The 19080-nt window shown below is 46.3% G+C and overlaps 2 protein-coding genes across 6 annotated transcripts in view; one reads left to right on the top strand and one right to left on the bottom strand.

Moving 5' to 3' along the window:
- The window catches only part of LOC136330915 (serpin B6-like), an 81341-nt gene extending 62800 nt beyond the window's left edge, over nt 1–18541 (bottom strand). The window contains exon 1 of one of the 2 annotated variants that reach the window (XM_066268517.1): nt 18425–18541. The gene's annotated coding sequence lies outside the window, so the exon portion shown is untranslated. Of the gene's footprint in view, nt 1–12973; nt 12993–18424 lie in introns of those variants that run through there. The other variant, XM_066268513.1, reaches the window with a different exon arrangement.
- Nucleotides 18542–18685: 144 nt separating this feature from the next.
- NQO2 (N-ribosyldihydronicotinamide:quinone dehydrogenase 2) overlaps nt 18686–19080 on the top strand; it is a 30404-nt gene continuing 30009 nt past the window's right edge. For all 4 annotated transcript variants that reach the window (XM_066268510.1, XM_066268512.1, XM_066268511.1 and 1 more), the window contains exon 1: nt 18686–18923. The gene's annotated coding sequence lies outside the window, so the exon portion shown is untranslated. The remainder of the gene's footprint in view (nt 18924–19080) is intronic.

Below are 19080 nucleotides of genomic sequence, written 5' to 3'. Positions count from 1 at the left end.
CCAGGGAATGCCAATAAGAAATGGAAAATAGAGAAAAAAGAGCCAGAAAAAGACAAGAAGAGGCCAGATAGGCCAGAAAAGCATAAAAAAGAATCAGAAAGTTATTAACAAAGATCAAAAGAGTTTTAAAGAAGGAGCTGATACAATTATCAAAACAGACACTCAGACCAATGGAACAGAATTGAGAGCCCAGAAATAAACCCACATGTGTATGGGCAACTAATTTTAGACAAAGAAGTAAAAACCATGCAATGGAGAAAGGAAGGCCTTGTTAACAAATGGTGTTGGGAAAATTGGAAAGACACATGCAAAACAACGATATTAGACTGTTAGACATCAAACACAAAAATTAACTCAAAATGGATTACAGACTTAAATGTAAGACTTGAAACAATAAAATACATTTAAGAAAACATAGATATAAAACTTATGGAACTTAATCTCGGAGAGGCTTTTCTAAACTTGACCTCAAAGACAAGGCAGTAAAAGCAAAATTAAATGAATGGGACTAAATCAATCTAAAAAGATTCTGCACAGAAAAAAAAATCAACAAAACAAAAAGGCAACCTGTTAGATTCAGGGAGGTATGCTGTGGCTGCCAGAGTGTAACTATTGAAGAAGCAGGAACAGGGAGTGCTGATAGGGCCCCTGTGAGGCTGAGAACAAAGAAGTTTATGTTTGAAATTTGCCACTAAGCTAAACCCGGCCCCTGTTGCTATGCTCCGGCCCCTGTTGCTATGCTGCGTGCAATCTCCCTAGTGAATAGCTAACTGCCACATCTGCTTCTGTATAATGCTTGCTCACTTAGGATATATAAGGACCTAGCTGTAAGCGCCAGGCACGGCTCTCGTTTGCAGCTCCTTGTGAGTACGGTGTCTCCAGACATCTTGGGAGTTCGCCCCTGCGCAGGTTAAACTGGCCAATAAAGTACCTACCATCTACACTCCTGAAAGTCTCTGACGTTTGTTCTCGCACCTGGTAGATGCAACATTTTGGGGGACTTGCCCAGGATTCTCCCTCGGTGGAGTTTGGGGTCGGAGACCAGAAGGACAGCTCGAGCTGAGTAAGTATTCACGGAGGATCCTCATTTGGTTTGGCTTTTGGGCTCCGGAGCACACAATCCTGAGGTGGTAGGTGGGACACTGCCAGTAACCTACCCAGGGCTTTCAGAAGCGGGACGCCACTCTCTGAAATTTGGATATTTGGATTTGTTAACTCTAGGAGTGACCGGTCACATTAGGAATCCGTTTTGCGCTGCACTGCGCTGCGCTGCGTTCTGTCTGAGCTCAAATGACTGAGTTGAGTGTGAGAGAAACAAGTGTGTTCCTTGTGTTAATAGTGTGTGTTGCCTGTATCCTACCCTTTCTCATTATTCCTGAGTCATCTAGGATGGAACAACAGGAGTCTGTGCTGGGATCCCCGCTCGAGTGCCTGTTGAAGAATTTTTCTGATTTCCAGAAGAGGGCTCAGGGGTACGGAGGTCCGCAGCCGAGTCCAGGTTTCCTCCGGACCTTGAGCCAGCTGGCATGGCCTACATTTAATGTGGGATGGCCCACAGAGGGCACTTTTGACCTTCCAACTTTGTTTGCTGTCAGAGCCACGGTCTATAGAGCTCCCCACCCAGACCAATACCTGTATATAGATGTGTGGGTAGATATAGCCACCGAGAGGTTTAGGTACATCAGAAAGTGTCTGAAGGACAGCCAGTGAGGCAGGCAAGCGGTTTGTCTCACTATGGGAATAGGAAAGTTGGGAGGGTCAAAGAAAAGGAAAAGGGAGAAGCCCATTCCCAGACACAGTCTGGTGGACCGTCCAGACTTTACCCCGTTTTGCCTGGACCGCCGGAGGACCACCTAGACCCGGTGAGTTCCCCTCCACCCTATCAGCGGCAGGAGGAACCAGATTCCTCACGGCAGGACATGAGCGGGCTCTCGAGCCCGTCCCACACCCGAGGAGAGGCGGTCTATGGTGCGGGAGGCGCAGCCATTTTGCCTCCTTCTCCGGGAGGTGAAGCCATTTTGCCTCTCTGGGAGGTGCCACCAGCACCAGATGCTGGCCCACGGGCACCTCCTCGCCTCATCTATGTGCCTTTTTCCACTAGTGATTTATACAATTGGAAACATCAGAATCCTCCATTTTCCGAGAAACCTCAGGGACTAATATCTCTCCTTAGACCATTTTTAGGACCCATCAGCCCACATGGGATGATTGTCAGCAGATTTTACAAACCCTCTTCACTTCTGAAGAAAGGGACAGAATAATGAGAGAAGCTGCTAAGGCGGTATTAGGTCGAAGAAAGGGAAACTCGGGAGGGAAGAAGGGAAATAGAAGATGTTCTCCCATCTCAACCTCCTACCTGGGACCCTAATACCGCTGGGGAAGGGATGCGCTCCTCCAGTATCACCGGGCTCTGTTGAGGGAGCTCAAGGCAGCAGCTAGAAAGTCAACCAACTTTAGCAAGGTAAGTGAGGTCATCCAGGGAAGGGAGGAATCCCCGGCAGCCTTCTTAGGAGACTCATGGAGGCATATAGAGTGTACACCCCTTAGACCCAGAAGCGGAAGAAAACAAGAGGCTAATAAACATAGCCTTTGTGACTCAACCCGCTTCTGATATAAGAAAAAAGCTTCAGAAGATTGAGGGGTTCGAGGAAGAGAATAGGAGTAAGCTATTAGAAATAGCCCAGAAAGTGTGTGTGTGTGTGTGTGTGTGTGTGTATATATATATATATTTTTTTTTTTTGTATTTTTCTGAAGCTGGAAACAGGGAGAGACAGTGAGACAGACTCCTGCATGCGCCCGACCGGGATCCACCCGGCACGCCCACCAGGGGGCGATGCTCTGCCCCTCTGGGGCGTCGCTCTGCCGTGACCGGAGCCACTCTAGCACCTGGGGCAGAGGCCAAGGAGCCATCCCCAGAGCCCAGGCCATCTTTGCTCCAATGGAGCCTTGGCTGCGGGAGGGGAAGAGAGAGACAGAGAGGAAGGGGGGGGGGTGGAGAAGCAAATGGGCGCTTCTCCTATGTGCCCTGGCCGGAAATCGAACCCGGGTCCCCTGCACGCCAGGCCGATGCTCTACCGCTGAGCCAACCGGCCAGGGCCCAGAAAGTATATATTAACAGGGATGATCCGGAGGTTGGCAGAGCAAAGGAGGTAGCCAAGATCCTAATTGCTGCTCAGAAACCTCCCCCCAAAGGAAAAGGGGGACAGAGGAAGGGCCAAGGACAGCGAATAGACAAGGATCAATGCGCCTATTGCAAGGAGAAAGGACACTGGAAGAGAGAGTACCCAAAGTTGAGGGCCGACAGCCAGAGGCCAAAACGAGCCCCAGAGGTCTTGCTCCAAACCTTAGACTGACGGGGCCAGGGCTCCATTCCCATCGGCTCCCAGGAGCCCATGGTCACCTTAACAGTCGAAGGAAAACCATTAGACTTCCTAGTCGACACGGGAGCCACCTATTCAGTCCTAAAGAAACCACAGGGCCAGATGCAGAAGGCAGCTGCATTCTAAGATAATAGGGGCAATGGGCAAAGCAGAAGCCTACCCATGGGCCACTGCAAGAATTACTGACTTAGGTCGAGCCACCATCACCCACTCTTTCCTAGTCATTCCAGACGGCCCTTACCCACTGCTTAGAAGGGACTTATTGCATAAACTTCAGGCCACCATAACCTTCTGACGGGAGGAAAGCCCTATGGGGAACAAAGAGGCAGAGGTCAGCATGGAAGTAACTGTCCCACTGTCTGAAGAACACTTACTTGCCACCATCCTAGAAGGTAAGGAGGCCGAGGAAGGGGTACCTGAGGTTTGGGAGGAAACCAACCCCCCAGGTTTGGCCGCTCACCAACCGCCTGTCCTGGTGCAACTGCTTAGCACTGCTAGACCAGTTAGAATCAGGCAGTACCCGGTCCCAGCCTGAGCTAGACAGGGAATCGCCCGGCACTTGCAACGCCTGCTGGAGGCAGGCATCCTTCGAAGGTGCCAATCAGCCTGGAACACCCCGCTGCTTCCTGTCCAGAAACCAGGGAGCCAAGACTATTGTCCAGTCCAGGACTTGCAGGAAGTGAATGCGCAGGTAGAGACTATTCATCCCACGGTGCCCAATCCATATACCTTACTGAGCTCATTGCCCCCAACCCATACCTATTATTCTGTCCTGGATTTGAAGGATGCCTTCTTTTGTATTCCCCTAGTGCCTCAGAGCCAAGAGATCTTTGCCTTTGAATGGAATGACCCAGATAATGGACTGGTGGGGCAGTTCACTCGGACCAGACTACCACAAGGGTTTAAGAATTCCCCCACCATTTTTAATGAAGCCCTCAGCAAAGATCTGCAGGCTTTCCACTCCTCCCATCCATCAATTGTACTGCTCCAGTATGTGGATGACATCCTCATAGCTGCCAAGGATGAAGGAGAGTGTGAGGAAGCTACCTTGGACATGCTACAAAATCTCGGGCGAATGGGGTATCATGTCTCCGCCAAGAAGGCCCAGATTGTGACGCAAACTGTAAGTTACTTGGGGTTTAACTTGCAGGGAGGGCAAAGGACATTGTCCAGCCAGTGAATTCAGACGGTCTTGCAGATCCCCGAGCCTACTAACAAGAGGCAGGTACGAGAATTCCTGGGTGCAGTAGGATACTGACAACTGTGGATATTAGGCTTTGCAGAACTAGCTAAACCCCTACATGAACTAACCAGGGGTAAGGAAGAGCAGTTCACATGGAGAGATAAGGAGAAGCAAGCATTCCAAGCGCTTAAAGAGGCCCTGGCGGCTGCCCCGGCTTTGGCCCTGCCAGATCTGGCCAAACCCTTTCAGCTATTTATAGCAGAAAAGGGAGGGGTAGCTTTAGGGGTACTGAGCCAGGAACTTGGGCTGTAGAAGAGGCCTGTCGCCTATCTGTCCAAGAAACTTGATCCTGTAGCCTCAGGACGGCCAACATGCCTGAGGGCGCTTGCTGCCACCTCCATACTAGTCAAGGAGGCTAGTAAATTGACTTTAGGGCAGGACATCAAAGTCATTGGGGAACACTACGTAGAGCAAGTGCTGCGAGCACCTCCTGACAGGTGGGTATCTAATGCGCGGCTAACGCAGTATCAGGCTCAGCTGCTGAACCCTCCATCTGTTCAGTTCCTCAAAACTGCTGCCCTGAACCCAGAGACCCTGTTGCCAATACTGGACTCCACTTTGGTCCACAGTTGCAAACAAATCCTTGACACAGTGACTGGCTCCTGCCCAGACTTAAGGGATCAAGCATTCGGGAAGGCAGACTTGACCCTCTTTACTGATGGGAGCAGTTTTATTAAGGATGGACAGCGACATGCAGGGGCAGCAGTGACCATGGAAAATAAGGTCCTGTGGCAGAAAGCACTGCCCGCAGGAACATCTGCACAAAGGGCGGAGCTAATAGGACTAACCCGAGCCTTACAGATAGCAGAGGGAAAAGTTGCCAACATCTACACTGACAGCCAGTATGCATTCACCACTGCCCACATCCACAGAGCCATATACAAGGAGAGAGGCTTACTGACAGCAGGGGGAAAAGACATTAAAAATTGCAATGAAATAATAGTGAAACTAAGAGACATTGATAAGAGTGTGGTGGTTAGGGGGGGGGGAGGGGGGAATGGGGGAGGGAAAGGGGGAGGGGGAGGGGCACAGAGAGAACAAGATAGAGGGTGACGGAGGACAATCTGACTTTGGGTGGTGTAGCACTTGCCGGGTAAAACAGACACTGGAGACGCTTGGAGAGTTTAAGACAAATCTTTATGGCCAAAAGAATTAGAGAACAAAACAAAGGAAAATAAACCTGCGCAGGGGTGGACTCTAGTGGTAGTAACAAGAGCCACACCGAGCGCCTACAGTCTAGGGGTTTTTATAGCGTAGCAAGCAAGCAGTTCATACAGAAGCAAATTTGGCATTTAGCAATTGGCTCCCCTAAATTAAATTCTAGTCACGTGCCTTAGTAACCAGTCATACAGTTGAAAGCCCCAGCTGGAAATATCCCTATCTATCCCCTAGGATGTGGTTACATTTACTGTCTTAGGAGTTCTTGTGGCTTCCTTATCTCAAGGACTCCTTAGCTCCTAACCATCCTGGGAGTCTAACGACTTCTCTATCTCAAGGACTCTTCAGCTCCTAGCCATCCTGGGAGTCTGGGCTCACCTGTTTACTGGACTAGTTCCTTTGAAGTTATTTCTAAAGCCTATTAATATATTTTATAGCTTTTTATTCGAATGTCACAGGTGGTGGGTATGCAACATAATTGAACGACAAGATAACCTGGACTTGTTATCTTTGAATATATGTATCCTGATTTATTGATGTCACCCCATTAAAAAAATAAAATTATAAAAAAAATAAAAATAAAAAAAAATAAAAATAAAAAACAAATCCACTTACAGTAATATTAAAAAGAATAAAATACCTAAGAATAAATTTAAAAAAAATTGCAATGAAATTCTTGCCCTCCTAAACGCCATTTGGCTACCTACCAAAGTTGCCATCATTCACTGCAAAGGACACCAGAGAGGGTACTCTCCTATTGTAAAGAGTAACAACCTAGCAGACTCAGCTGCAAGAGAGGCAGCCACTGGGCCACAAGAAAGCCTTCTGCCATTGCTGCTTAAGCCAACACTACCTCCGATCCTAGATATTCCCCAGAAGAAGAGCAGGAAGGGATGCAGTTGAAAGGGAAGAAAAATCAGCAGAGATAGATAGAGCTTCCTGACTCCCGGCTCTATTTACCCCAGGGAATAGTAAGAGAAATAGTAGGAGATACTCATACTAGTACCCATCTAGGACAAAACAAGCTAGAACAACTTATCAGGAAGTATTATATAGGGCCCAACATCAGGGATATTGTCCACTCCATTGTCTCGAGGTGCAGCATCTATGCCAGAGTAAATGCGCAGAATAAGAAGCTACCCCCTTTGCAAGGTATCGAGGGAAAGCTCCAGGAGAACTGTAGGAAATAGATTTCACAGAGATGACCCCTAGGAAGTCAGGTTATAAGTATCTATTAGTATTAGTAGACACCTTCTCAGGATAGGTGGAAGCATTCCCCATGCAAGGAGAGGCTGCTTCCACAGTTTGCAAAGTCTTATTAAGGGAGATCATACCTAGATATGGCATTCCCCTAGCCCTAGGATCAGACAATGGATCTGCATTCATATCCAGGATATCCCAAGAATTAGCCACTAAGTTAGGTATTAATTGGAAATTGCATTGCATTTATAGGCCCCAAAGTTCAGGACAGGTAGAAAGAATGAACAGGACTCTGAAGGAAAGTATAATTAAGCTGAGAGGGGAGACCGGCGAAAACTGGGTTGAGCTCCTCCCTTTTGCCCTTTTTAGAACCAGATGTACCCCCTATCTCAATAAATGGACCCCTTATGAAATCTTATTTGGGCAACCTGTGCCCCTTGTACCTCGATTGACCAGAGGGGAACTAGAGATTTCTAATCATAATTTCCTCAAGTCCTTGCAGGCCCTGCAGCACATCAGAAACGAGGTGCAGGCCCTCCAGAGATCAGCCCAATCGAATGCGGAACACACCTCCTGACTACCGGAGCCACCGGAGCCTGGACAGTGGGTGTGGATTCTCAACCACAGATGGGGCAACCTTGAGCCGTGGTGGAATAGACCGTTCCAAGTGATCCTGAGTACACCCACAGCTATTAAGGTAGCTGAAAAGCCCTACTGGATCCACCTCTCCAACGTGAAGCCGGCCCAACCACCCAATGAAGGATCTCGGAGATGGCAAGTCAAGCAGACCCCTGGAGAGCCTCTAAAGCTCACCTTCTCCTCCACTTAGGATTAATGACTTTTTATTGTTTACCCAGTAAGGGACTAGAGTTGCAGGAATGGGTTTTAATCAGGACAGCTATCTGCACAGTTATAGCACAGAATAACACCTGGGAAAGGAACCTGCTACCTCATGGCAAATTTCACCTTAGGTAATTCCAATTACAGTGACTATTGCCTTAGCCAAGAAACCCTACCTGCCAGCCTAAAGGGCCCAAAAGTAACGAAGGCACCTGAAGGACTACAGTTTGTGTGCACTCAAGGTATCTTCAAGTGTATAGTCCCCACTCATCCTGAACTTTGTGTAAGTGCTTATATTATTCCACAGGTATATCTGTATGGGGGAAAACCCCGAATTCCTTTTTGCTCCCTCGAGGCGGGCAAAACGAGCTCCATTCCTTATCCCTATCATAGCTACCATAGGAATTGTAGGGTCAGCAGCATTAGGGACAGCATCCCTCATTCAAGGGGAACTCACCCTCAGACAGTTATCCAAGACATTCTCCAAAGATATTACACTTCTCCACCACCAGGTAATAAATCTCGAGAAGCAAATAGACTCCCTAGCCGAGGTAGCCCTTCAGAATAAGAGAGGACTAGACCTCCTCCTCCTTGAGCAAGGAAGACTGTGTGCTGCCTTAAGAGAAGAATGTTGTTTTTACGCTAACCACTCTAGAGTAATTAGAGAGAATATCAAGATACTTGCAAACAGATTAAAGAATAGGAGCCTAGAAGAAGACAGCCCTAGCTAGTATGCCTCTATGTTCAAGACTTCTCCTTGGTTAACTACCCTCATATCCGCAATTGCTGGACCCCTTCTATTATTCTTTTGGCTCTTACCTTTGGACCAATAATCCTTAACAAGCTCCTTGAGTTTGTAAAGAAGAGGGTAGATGTAGTAAAGTTAATAGTTCTGTCCCAACCTTATACCATTCTCCCCACTGATGAAGAATCAAGGGTTTAATTTATGCCCAAAAGAGATGGGGGAATGTTAGATTCAGGGAGATGTGCTGTGGCTGCCAGAGTGTAACTATTGAAGGAGCAGGAACAGGAAGTGCTGATGTGCTGTGGCTGCCAGAGTGTAACTATTGAAGGAGCAGGAACAGGGAGTGCTGATGTGCTGTGGCTGCCAGAGTGTAACTATTGAAGGAGCAGGAACAGGGAGTGCTGATAGGGCCCCTGTGAGGCTGAGAACAAAGAAGTTTATGTTTGAAATTCGCCACTAAGCTAAACCCGGCCCCTGTTGCTATGCTCTGGCCCCTGTTGTTATGTTGCGTGCAACCTCCCTAGTGAATAGCTAACTGCCACATCTGCTTCTGTATAATGCTTGCTCACTTAGGATAAATAAGGACCTAGCTGTAAGTGCCAGGCGCGACTCTCGTTTGCAGCTTCTTGTGAGTACAGTGTCTCCAGACATCTTGGGAGTTCGCCCCTGCGCAGGTTAAACTGGCCAATAAAGTACCTACCATCTACACTCCTGAAAGTCTCCAACATTTGTTCTCGCACCCGGTGGATACAACACAACCCAACCAAATGGGAGAAGAATTTGCACCTTTGACAAAGAGAAAATATCAAAAACATATAAAAAACTCATACAACTGAACAAAAAAAAATTTAACAATCCAGTTTAAAAATGGGCAGAAGATATAAATAAACACTGTTCCCAAGAAGACATACAAATGACCAGCAGGTACATAAAAAGGTGCTCAACTTAACTAGTTCTCAGATAAATGCTTATTAAAACCACAATGAGATAATAACTCACACCTGTTAGAATGGCTATTAACAACAATACAATAAAAAATACAAAAATAAGTGTTGGAGAGAATGTGGAGGAAAAGGAACCCTCATACAATGCTGGTGGGAATGTACACTGGTACAGCCACTACGGAAAACAGTATTCATTTAAAAATTAGGACTAGAGCTACCTTATGACTCAGCAATATTTCTTCTGGGTATCTACCCCCAAAAATGAAAACATTTATTCATAAAGATATATGTATCCCTATGTTCATTCTAGTATTACAGTGGCCAATACATGGAAACAACCTAAGTGTTCTTCAATAGATGATTGCATAAATAAGATGTGGTACATATATACTATGGAATACTACTCAGCCATAAGAAAGGATGAAATACTGTCATTTGTGACAACATACATGAATCTTGAGAATATTATGCTAAGCAAAATAAGTCAGATGGAAAAGGACAAGAACCATATGATGTCACTCATGTGGGACATAAAACAGAAAGCAACAAAAGAATAAGCAAAAGAAACAAGCTCATAGACACAGACAACAGTATGGTGATTATCATGTGGAGAGAAGGTATTAAAGAGTAAAGGGGGTCAAATATATGGTGAAGGTGATAGGAGAGCCCAAAAGTTAGAAATTTGGGTTCAGTAATAGCAGCTTTTTAGTTGTAATGAATAGGAGATATGTAAGGGTTAGGAGATAGTTAATCTGCTTTTACTAGTTTCTCTTAATGGCTCCTTGGTCTTTACTTTGAAATGTAGCAAAAAAAGTCTACCTTTGCAGAAATGTCAGGGAAAGCTTACATTGGGGAGGGACTTGACAATTAGGGAAGTTTAGTTGTTTGTAAAAGCCTGACGACAGGATTTACTGTGAAAAGTTAAGGCCTATATATTAATTAGAAACTCAGTTTACCAATCTTAAATGTTTACTTTGCATCCTAAGAAAATAGGGAGCCTTTTCACAGATAGTTCCCAGAGGCAGACAGTCCCAGAGGCTCCAGGTCCCAGCTGTTCTTGGGAGACACCTGACCCCGGCTATCTTGAAGATTTACCAAGGACATCAGCTAGGCCTATGCTAATGCAGCCTGTGCTACACCAGAACTTGCAGAGATGTTTCTGCAGCTGAACCCCCGCCTCCTGAACATTGTTACATGATTGACTGCATAAACTTTTACTTTTTTTCTTTTTCCTTGAACCCTATAAAAACTGCCAGCACCAAGAGTGTGTTAAGGCCGCTTTGTGGACAGGATTCCCCCGCCTTCACAGTGTACCAGTATTTCTGAATTAAAGACACTCTTATACACTCAGTCCAGTTTGTCTCTTTTGATTGTCTGAGTGCAAGGAGCTGCCCCAAACCTGGCTCATTCAGGTAACAAAGGAACGAGACTAGACTTTGGGTGATAAGCACACAGTGCAATACATGGATTATGTATTATAGAACTGTATGCTTGAAACTTTCATAATATATGTATATATTTTAAGTGAGAAACAGGGATGCAGAAAGACAGACTCCCGCATGCTTCAGGACAGGGATCCACCCCACAAGCCCACCAGGGGGCAATGCTCTGCCCATCTGGGCTGCTGCTCAGTTGCTCAGCAACCAAGCCATTCCTGGCACCTGAGGTGGAGGCCATTAAGCCATCCTCAGTGCTCCAGGCCAACTTGCTCCAACTGAGCCATGGCTGCAGGAGAGGAAGAGAGAGATAGAGAGAGAGAGAAGAGAGAGGGGGAGGGGTGGGGAAGCAAATGGTCAATTCTGTGTGCCCTGACCAGGAATCAAACCCGGGACTTCCACATGCCAGGCCAATGCTCTACCACTGTGCCAACCAACCAGGGTGAAACTTACATAATATTATTAACCAACGTTACCCCAGTGAATTTAGTTTTTAATAAAGAACCTGAACAATTGAGCAGTTTGGGGGGACTAGTCCATGTGGGACATGTGTGGTGTCCATGGCTGAGTGGCAGTGAGGGTTCTTAGAATTGAGTGAGCATAGGACCTCTGAGGACACTAAAGGCTGCAGATGTGTGGAGGGATGATGGCTGAGGGACGAATGGGGAAGCTTAGATGCTAAAATCCTGCACACAATTACCAGACTAGGGGTGTGGTAGGCAGGTAGACAGACATGAGCAGAGCAAGGACTGTAATGTCAGGCACAGAAAGTCCTGGGTGCCTAGCAAAGGGAAAAGACTGGGAAAACAAGGATCTTGCCCCCAGAGTAACCTTTCCTTCACAAGCATATGACTGTTTATGTGGCAGTCATGTGATTCAGACCCTCCCCTGACCTTTTGTCCCTGGCATGTTGCTTGCTAGTCCTGCAGGTTAGACCTCCTGCCCCTTAGCAGGGGAGTGAAAAGGGGACCAGAAAATATCCCTTAAGCATTAAGCCTCCAGGACAATGAGGTCCACATGATCTGATCCACATCAAATACATCTAGGACTAAGTTGTGCTTCAGCTCCAAGCCTAGAAAAAGCAGCAAAACCACTGGACCTCAGGACCAGCTGCACCAGTTGATGACCTCCTACTCTGGCACGGACTAATCATGTAAACCAGACCCTAAAGGGACACACCTGGAAAGCTAATGAATATTCTATTTAATCCTCCCTTGCGACCTCCCCTAAGCTCTCCACCCTTAAAAGCCTTTAGGTTGGAATACCCAGAGTGCTCTCCCTCCTAGAACATGTCTCCTCATCTTCTCATCCCCCTCTTATTAACCCCAGGCCCGATTTGCTTGCCTCTCTGTTTCTCATAAGCTCTAAGAGACTCCGCAGACTTGCAACCAGGGGAGCAAAGGCCAGCGTCAGCTCCACCTGGGCTAACCCCCTGCATCTGTCTCCAAGGCCCCCTTTCCTTGCTGGCTCAGACCCTTCTTCTGGGTGTACTCCTACAATAAATCCTTCCTTTACTTGCTGTGCACTTCATTTCTTGACTGAATTCTTCAAGAAGAAGCAAGGTCTGGTCCTTTCGCTGATAAGGAAAGTGGTCGCTTGGGAGGAAGACCACCGTGCCTCCCTCATCCAGAGCCCGAGGGATCAGAACGCCAGGCTTGGGCGGGAGGGTTGAAGGTAAGGCGAGGAGGGGTAAGGCTGAGAGGTTGACGGCCCAGCGGCCCCGGAACACTAGGGCAAATGCCAGGGTGAGTCAGAGGGCAAAGCGCTAGGATGAGTCATGGAGCGCAGGGCGCGGCGTTCCCGGTAAGACAGCCCTGGAAAGGGCCGGCGCCAGGAATAGGAGTCCCTGGGAGCGACAGGCACCGCTGGACGAACCCCAGGCGCACCCAGCTCCGCTCCCGCCTTGGTTCGTGGAGCTGGGGGAGGGAAGGATGGACCCCCGAGGTCTGCCCGGGAGCAGTTTGGGGTCCCTTTCTCCCCGCTGCATTCAGAGCCTGGGCCTGGCAGGAGCCCCCTCCGCGCCCTACCTGGCTCTCTCCCTGGAGTCTGCATCCCACGCTCTCCCACACGCTGCGCCCAAGGCGGAAGCGCTCCCTGAGTCCCGGCTTTTCACCCTGGAAAGGGTCGGCATGGGGTGGAGGCCGAGGGAGCAACACAAGGCTGGGACTGGCTGGGTGTGTGTGTTGGGGGGGGGGGGGCGTCGTCCTGTGCCACACAGATCACTGCCCGAGTCCCCCTGGCTTTGCCAAGGCGTGGGAATGGGGGTTGGGGGGATGGGGGGGCACGGAAGCGTGGCGCTGCTCCAGGGGGACCTTGGAAGAGGGTAACTGGGGTGAGTCACTTGGGGCCCAGGCGGGCAGAGGAGGTCCAGTAGTGACACCCTACGCAGGCCAGTCTGTTAGCTTGTACTACAGCGCCCTCCTCATTTCCTTCACCGGACTAGCCACGATCGCTCAAAGTAGAATTTCTTCATCCTCGGTTTCCACTGCAAGGTCATTTTCAGGAGTGGAGGCCAAGTTTCCTTACACTGGACAGACGCGTGGTGCACCCACGAGGGGCCAAGGGGAGGGGGGAGGATGGTCAGGCCCCGGAGGCTGGAAGACCCAGGAAAAGGGAAGAAACAGCTGCTCAGCATGAGGAGAGCTGTGGGTTGGGGAGGAAATGAGGGGTGGTAAGGTCAGCATTTAGGGGGTCTGCATTAACTCAGCAGTCCAGCACGAGAGAAATTTACCATCAGGAACCCTAATCATATCACATCTGACCTGCTGATCCACCCAATGCCACTCAGACCACTCTCAGAGCACCCCCCCCCCCCGCCCACTTTGCCAAGGGTCAGTCTATCTATAGATCATGAGATTCACATCAAGTCACACCTCTATTGGGACAGTGTGAGTGCACTGTGTGTTCATTGGTAGATGTTTGAGATCTTATCTACACCTCAGACCATTTTTACTTCACTTTCAAAAAAGAAACAATATATAACTTAAAACATAGAGTTTTCATTATCCTATGCTCATCCTTAAAATAACTAGATCGGTCTTTGAAGTTTTGCTGGTCAATTACTTTAGTGTATTATTCTCAAAGTAGTCCAGATAAATATTGTAAAAATTTGCTATCACTTTGGTAGACACATCATGCTCCAGTTCAGGAGCTGATCTTCCTCTCGGCTTCTGTTGGGGTCCTGGGGCAGGATGCTTGAGAGCCAGGGTGCTATACCTGTATCACTGTATCCCTGTGTAGGCCTAGGGCTTCCTTGGAGCTGTTCCCACCTTATATAGAAGTATTCTATGGATGTTTTGATTATAGTATGCTTTTACACTAATTCCAGCTTTCTATTTTTTAGTCCTTACTAAAAATTTCTCTGATCTACAAAAGATTTTCTTCTTTGGGGGACTAAAGATTTAGGTTAAAAAAATTTTTTTTTTCTATTTCTAGGGATTTGGATGAGAAGACTTCACTCAGCATGAGCTCAGTTTACCATATTGCAACAGAATGTTTTTTATCCTATTTCAATTCTGCAAATATTAGCCTCCCCCCTTCCACTTCAAGCCCAGTCCAGAGATTGTTCAATATAGACTTTATTAATGTTGCAGGTGCCTCGTAAGCACAGTAGGTAGCACGTCAGTCTCATAATTAATGTTGCAAAACAATGTATCTCTGTGACAAAATCAAACAATTCAGAAACAAATTTTAAATGAAATATTTCTCTTTCTCCCCCAGACAGCCTATGTACCCATATATATGGAAACAGCTGCATTTATGTAATATTTTATATAACATCTACATTTATATATTTTTGTATAACATCTACATTTATATTCATATTTTTATATAGAACCATAGTATATATAAAGGGAAGCCTGCAAGATAAAAAAAAATCCCAACAGGAACTGAGACTGACACTACTCTGAAATCATTTTATTTTTCCCTGGGAATGAATGAGGTTACCAGCATGATTATCTACTATTCCTAAGGTCTGTGAAAAAGACAGGCTATATACATTTGCACTGAAGGAGAACATGTAACATCAGCAAAAATTTCCCCACTTAATGCCTCTATTTCAAAAGCCATACACATGTCTTCAAGATGATTGCAATTTATTTTGCAATCTTTCTTTGCACTAGATGCCATTTCTCCCATAGTTTGTACGCTCCATGACACCAGAGTACCAAGCCACCAGGGTCTGTTTTTGCTCAGAATTGAGTTATCTTTGCCCTAAACAATGGCTGATAGTAGGTGCTCAGCAAACACTTTCTGAATGAACGAACGAACGAATGAATCTTACTAATTTCAAGCTTTTAGAGTCATTCTTTTATTTTTAAAAAATATAGCATGTTTAAGATCTTCTAATTGTTAGCCTTCAAGATAGTATTGTACTGTTTTATACTGGTTTGGTTCCCACACTCTCAATTCACTTGTTACCCACTTCTCTTTTGAGTTCACAGTGATACAAAACATTTAAAGACTTTTAATTTGCTAGAATACAAACATGGCGATTTCTTTCATTGATACCTGATGTGAAATATTATGATAAGAGGTAAAATGTTTCATAAAAATATGATCAAATGTCATAATTATTATGATTTTCTCTCTTTGGTGTTAAGGTATATAACCATTCTTTATTTTATATAATACAGGACCAAGATTTAATTCAGAAAAGTGGTTTTCTTGTAAGAACACTTAATAGTCTCCAAGACAGTTCCCAACACTTGCTATTTCATGATTCCCTGGTCCTTTCTTGGGACCCATAGAGGTCTGGCTGTTCTTTTTTTTAGAAGTCCTCATAGCAAAAAATACCTGTCGACACCCCTCCCACTAGACAACAATGTTACTTGCTCTCCTTGTAAGAAGATCTACCTTTGCCCTGGCTGGATGGCTCAGTTGGTTAGACCATCATCCCAAAGTACAGAGGTTGCCAGTTCAATCCTTGATCAGGGCACATACAGGAACAAATCAATCTTCCTGTCTCTCTCCCTTCCTCACTTGCTAAAATCAACAAATAAATGTTTAAAAAGAGAGAAAGAAAGTCTACCTTCAATCATTCCAGAGAACCTGACCTGCACCTACCTTTCTTAGGACAACCTGTTTATTTTCTGTGACACAAGATTATTTGAGGACCCCTAGTGAATCTCACCAGAAAGGGGGAAAACAAAACCAAATTTCATCTTTGTGGACAGCCTGATACATTTGGAAATGCCTTAAGTACTTTTCCTTGATAAAGGTCATTCTAAAATAAAGACTGCCTCCAGGATTTCCTAGGCTCGCACAAACAAGGTGGCCCTGTTTCCAGCTGGCATGACGGCGTCTCAGAGAGAGGCCATAGTCTCATCCCTGAATATAAGAAAAACATCAACAGCAGACAAAACTAACCCCAACACTGGTCTACAAAGAGCAGCAACACTTATTCTCATTAGAAATACAGGAGAAACCTTACTTCTGCTCCTCCCTGGGCTAGAAGAGGACTATCCTAGGATACCAGACATCAAGGCATAGAGTTTGAGGACAATCCTTAGGGATGTCACAATGGTAGATGGGCTATCAAATGAGATGACAAACTAGAGAGTGCTGGAAAATGAGAAAAGAGATAATTAGCTTATATTGCTCATCAGCAAACCCATGTCCCCCTTGTCCCCCCTACAAACATCCCCACACAAAAACATCTATAGGCACTGTAGATGTTCCATGCCTTTCCACCTTGTAGGCCCTACAAGGGATGTTCTTGGGCTTGAACCATCTATTTCTTAAATCAATTTTATTATCATTTAAAATTATTTGCAGACAGTAGAACCTCTTCCTGAAGGTGAACTGCCTCACATTCAGTATACTTTTTTTTTTTTTAAAGATTTTATTGATTGATTTTATCGAGTGAGGTGAGAGAGGGGCGGGGGAGTAAGAAGTATCTCATAGCTGTTTCAGTTTAGTTGTTTACTGCTTGCTTGTATGTGCCTTGACCAGGCAAGCCCACAGCTTCAAACTGGTGACCTGAACATTCCAGGTCAATGCTTTATCCACTGTGCCACCGCAGGCCAGGCAATTTTTTATCTAAATGTTTTCTTTTGAGAAATCTATAGATTTATATGCAGCTGTGGGAAGTAACACATAGACATCCCATGTGCTTTTTATCTAGTTTTCCCCAAAGAAAACATCTGGCCAAACTACAGTATAATACCCCAACTAGGATATTGACATTGATAGTTATATACAGAACATTTCCATCACCACAAGGTTTCCTACTCTTACCTTCTTATAGCCACGTCCACCCCTCCCTGACAGCTGGCAACCACTAATTTGTTCTCAATTTCTATAATTTGTCATTTCAAGAATGTTACCTAAGTATGTGGGACCATGTACATGTAAATGTACATTTTCACACTGTATAGAACCTTTTGGGATTGGCTTTTTCCCCTCCATGATTCTCTGAAGATTCACATGGGATGTTAGCTGTATCAATAGTTTATTTCTTGCCTGACCAGGCAGTGGTGCAGTGGATAGAGCAGCACACTGGGACACGGAGGACCCAGGTTCGAGACCCGGAGGTCGCCAGCTTGAACACGGGCTCATCTGGTTTGAGCAAAGCTCACCAGCTTAGACCCAAGGTTGCTGGCTCAAGCAAGGGGTTACTCGGTCTGCTGTAGCCCCACAGTCAAGGCATATATTAGAAAGCAATCAATGAACAACTAAGGTGTTGCAACGAAAAACTGATGATTGATACTTCTCATCTCTCTCCATTCCTGTCTGTCTGTCCCTATCTATCCCTCTCTCTGACTCTCTGTCTCTGTAAAAAAAAAAAAAAAGTTTATTTCTTTTTATGGCTTAGTGTTATATATTTTACTTTAAAATTTTTATTTTTAAGTTATAGTTTACATACAATATTATATTAGTTTCATGTGACCAATATAATGCCAAGACATTTATACACTTTACAAAGTAATCACCCTAAGTCTAGTAATTATCTGGTACCATATATTATTACTACAATATTATTGACTATATTCCTGATGCTGTACTTTACATTCTCATGACTATTTTTATAACTGGAAATTTGTATTTCTTAATACAGCTCAACATCAAAAACCAAAGAACCCCATTTAAAGAATGGGCAGAGGACCTGAAAGACATTTCTCATAAGACATACCGATGACCAACAGATACATGAAAAGACACCCAGCATCACTAATCATCAAAACCACAGTGAGATATCACCTCACACCTGTCACCATGACTACTTTCAAAAAGCCAAAAAACAAGTGTTGGTAAGGATGTGGACAAAAGGGAATCCTCCTGCTCTGTTAGTGGGATTATACATTGGTGGGACCACTATGGAAAACAGTATGGAGTTTCCTCAGAAAGTTAAAAGTAGAACTACCATATGACCTAGCAATTTCACTTTGGGGAATTTATCTGAAAACACTATTTCAAAAAGATATATGCACCCCTGTGGTCAATGCAGCATTATTTACAATAGTCAAGATACAGACCTTAACTTTTTTAACCTGGATATCTGCCTAGGCAGGAGGGCTCCTCCTCTTCCAAACACAGTGGTCCCACCATTCTCCGCACCGCTCAGCCAAACCAGGTCCTGCTTCAACCCACCGGAATGACATGGGGCCTAAGGCGGGGGTGGGGAGGGGGGGCGGCGGCATGGGTAGAGGGCGTGGTCTACAGCCGGGGGAGGGGGAGGAGCCTCGCCTTGGAGCACCGCGGGGTAGTGGGTGGGGCGGGGCTCAGGAAAAGGGCGGAGTGTCAGCTGGGAGCAGGCAGTGAGTGGGGCGGAGTGCCAGGAGGAGCCCAGGGAGGCTCCCAGACGGACCGCAGGGCCCGCCCAGTGGGCAGCCCAAGTCCCTGCTACCGCTGGGTTCCAAGTAAAGCCAGACCTTCCATCGCTGCCTGGCGTCTGCGAGTGCGCTCCTTCCAAAGCTTCCAAGGCGCCGGTCTGAGTCCTGCCGCTTCTTTCCTGGGACGTCCGCTGGCCAGAGGGTGAGTGCCTCCCCTTGCCGGGCCCCCGGGGGCTAGGAGGCTCAGTGCCCAGAACGCGGCGCTCGCGCTCTCTCTCTCTCTCTCTCTCTCTCTCTCTCTCCGAAGCCTGCAGGGCAGAAGTTTCTGCTGACTCTCACATCCCAGCCAGAGTGAAACC

Source organism: Saccopteryx bilineata, chromosome 3 (genome assembly GCF_036850765.1).
Source record: "Saccopteryx bilineata isolate mSacBil1 chromosome 3, mSacBil1_pri_phased_curated, whole genome shotgun sequence".
NCBI lineage: Eukaryota > Metazoa > Chordata > Mammalia > Chiroptera > Emballonuridae > Saccopteryx > Saccopteryx bilineata.
This window is presented reverse-complemented; position numbering and strand designations above follow the sequence as displayed.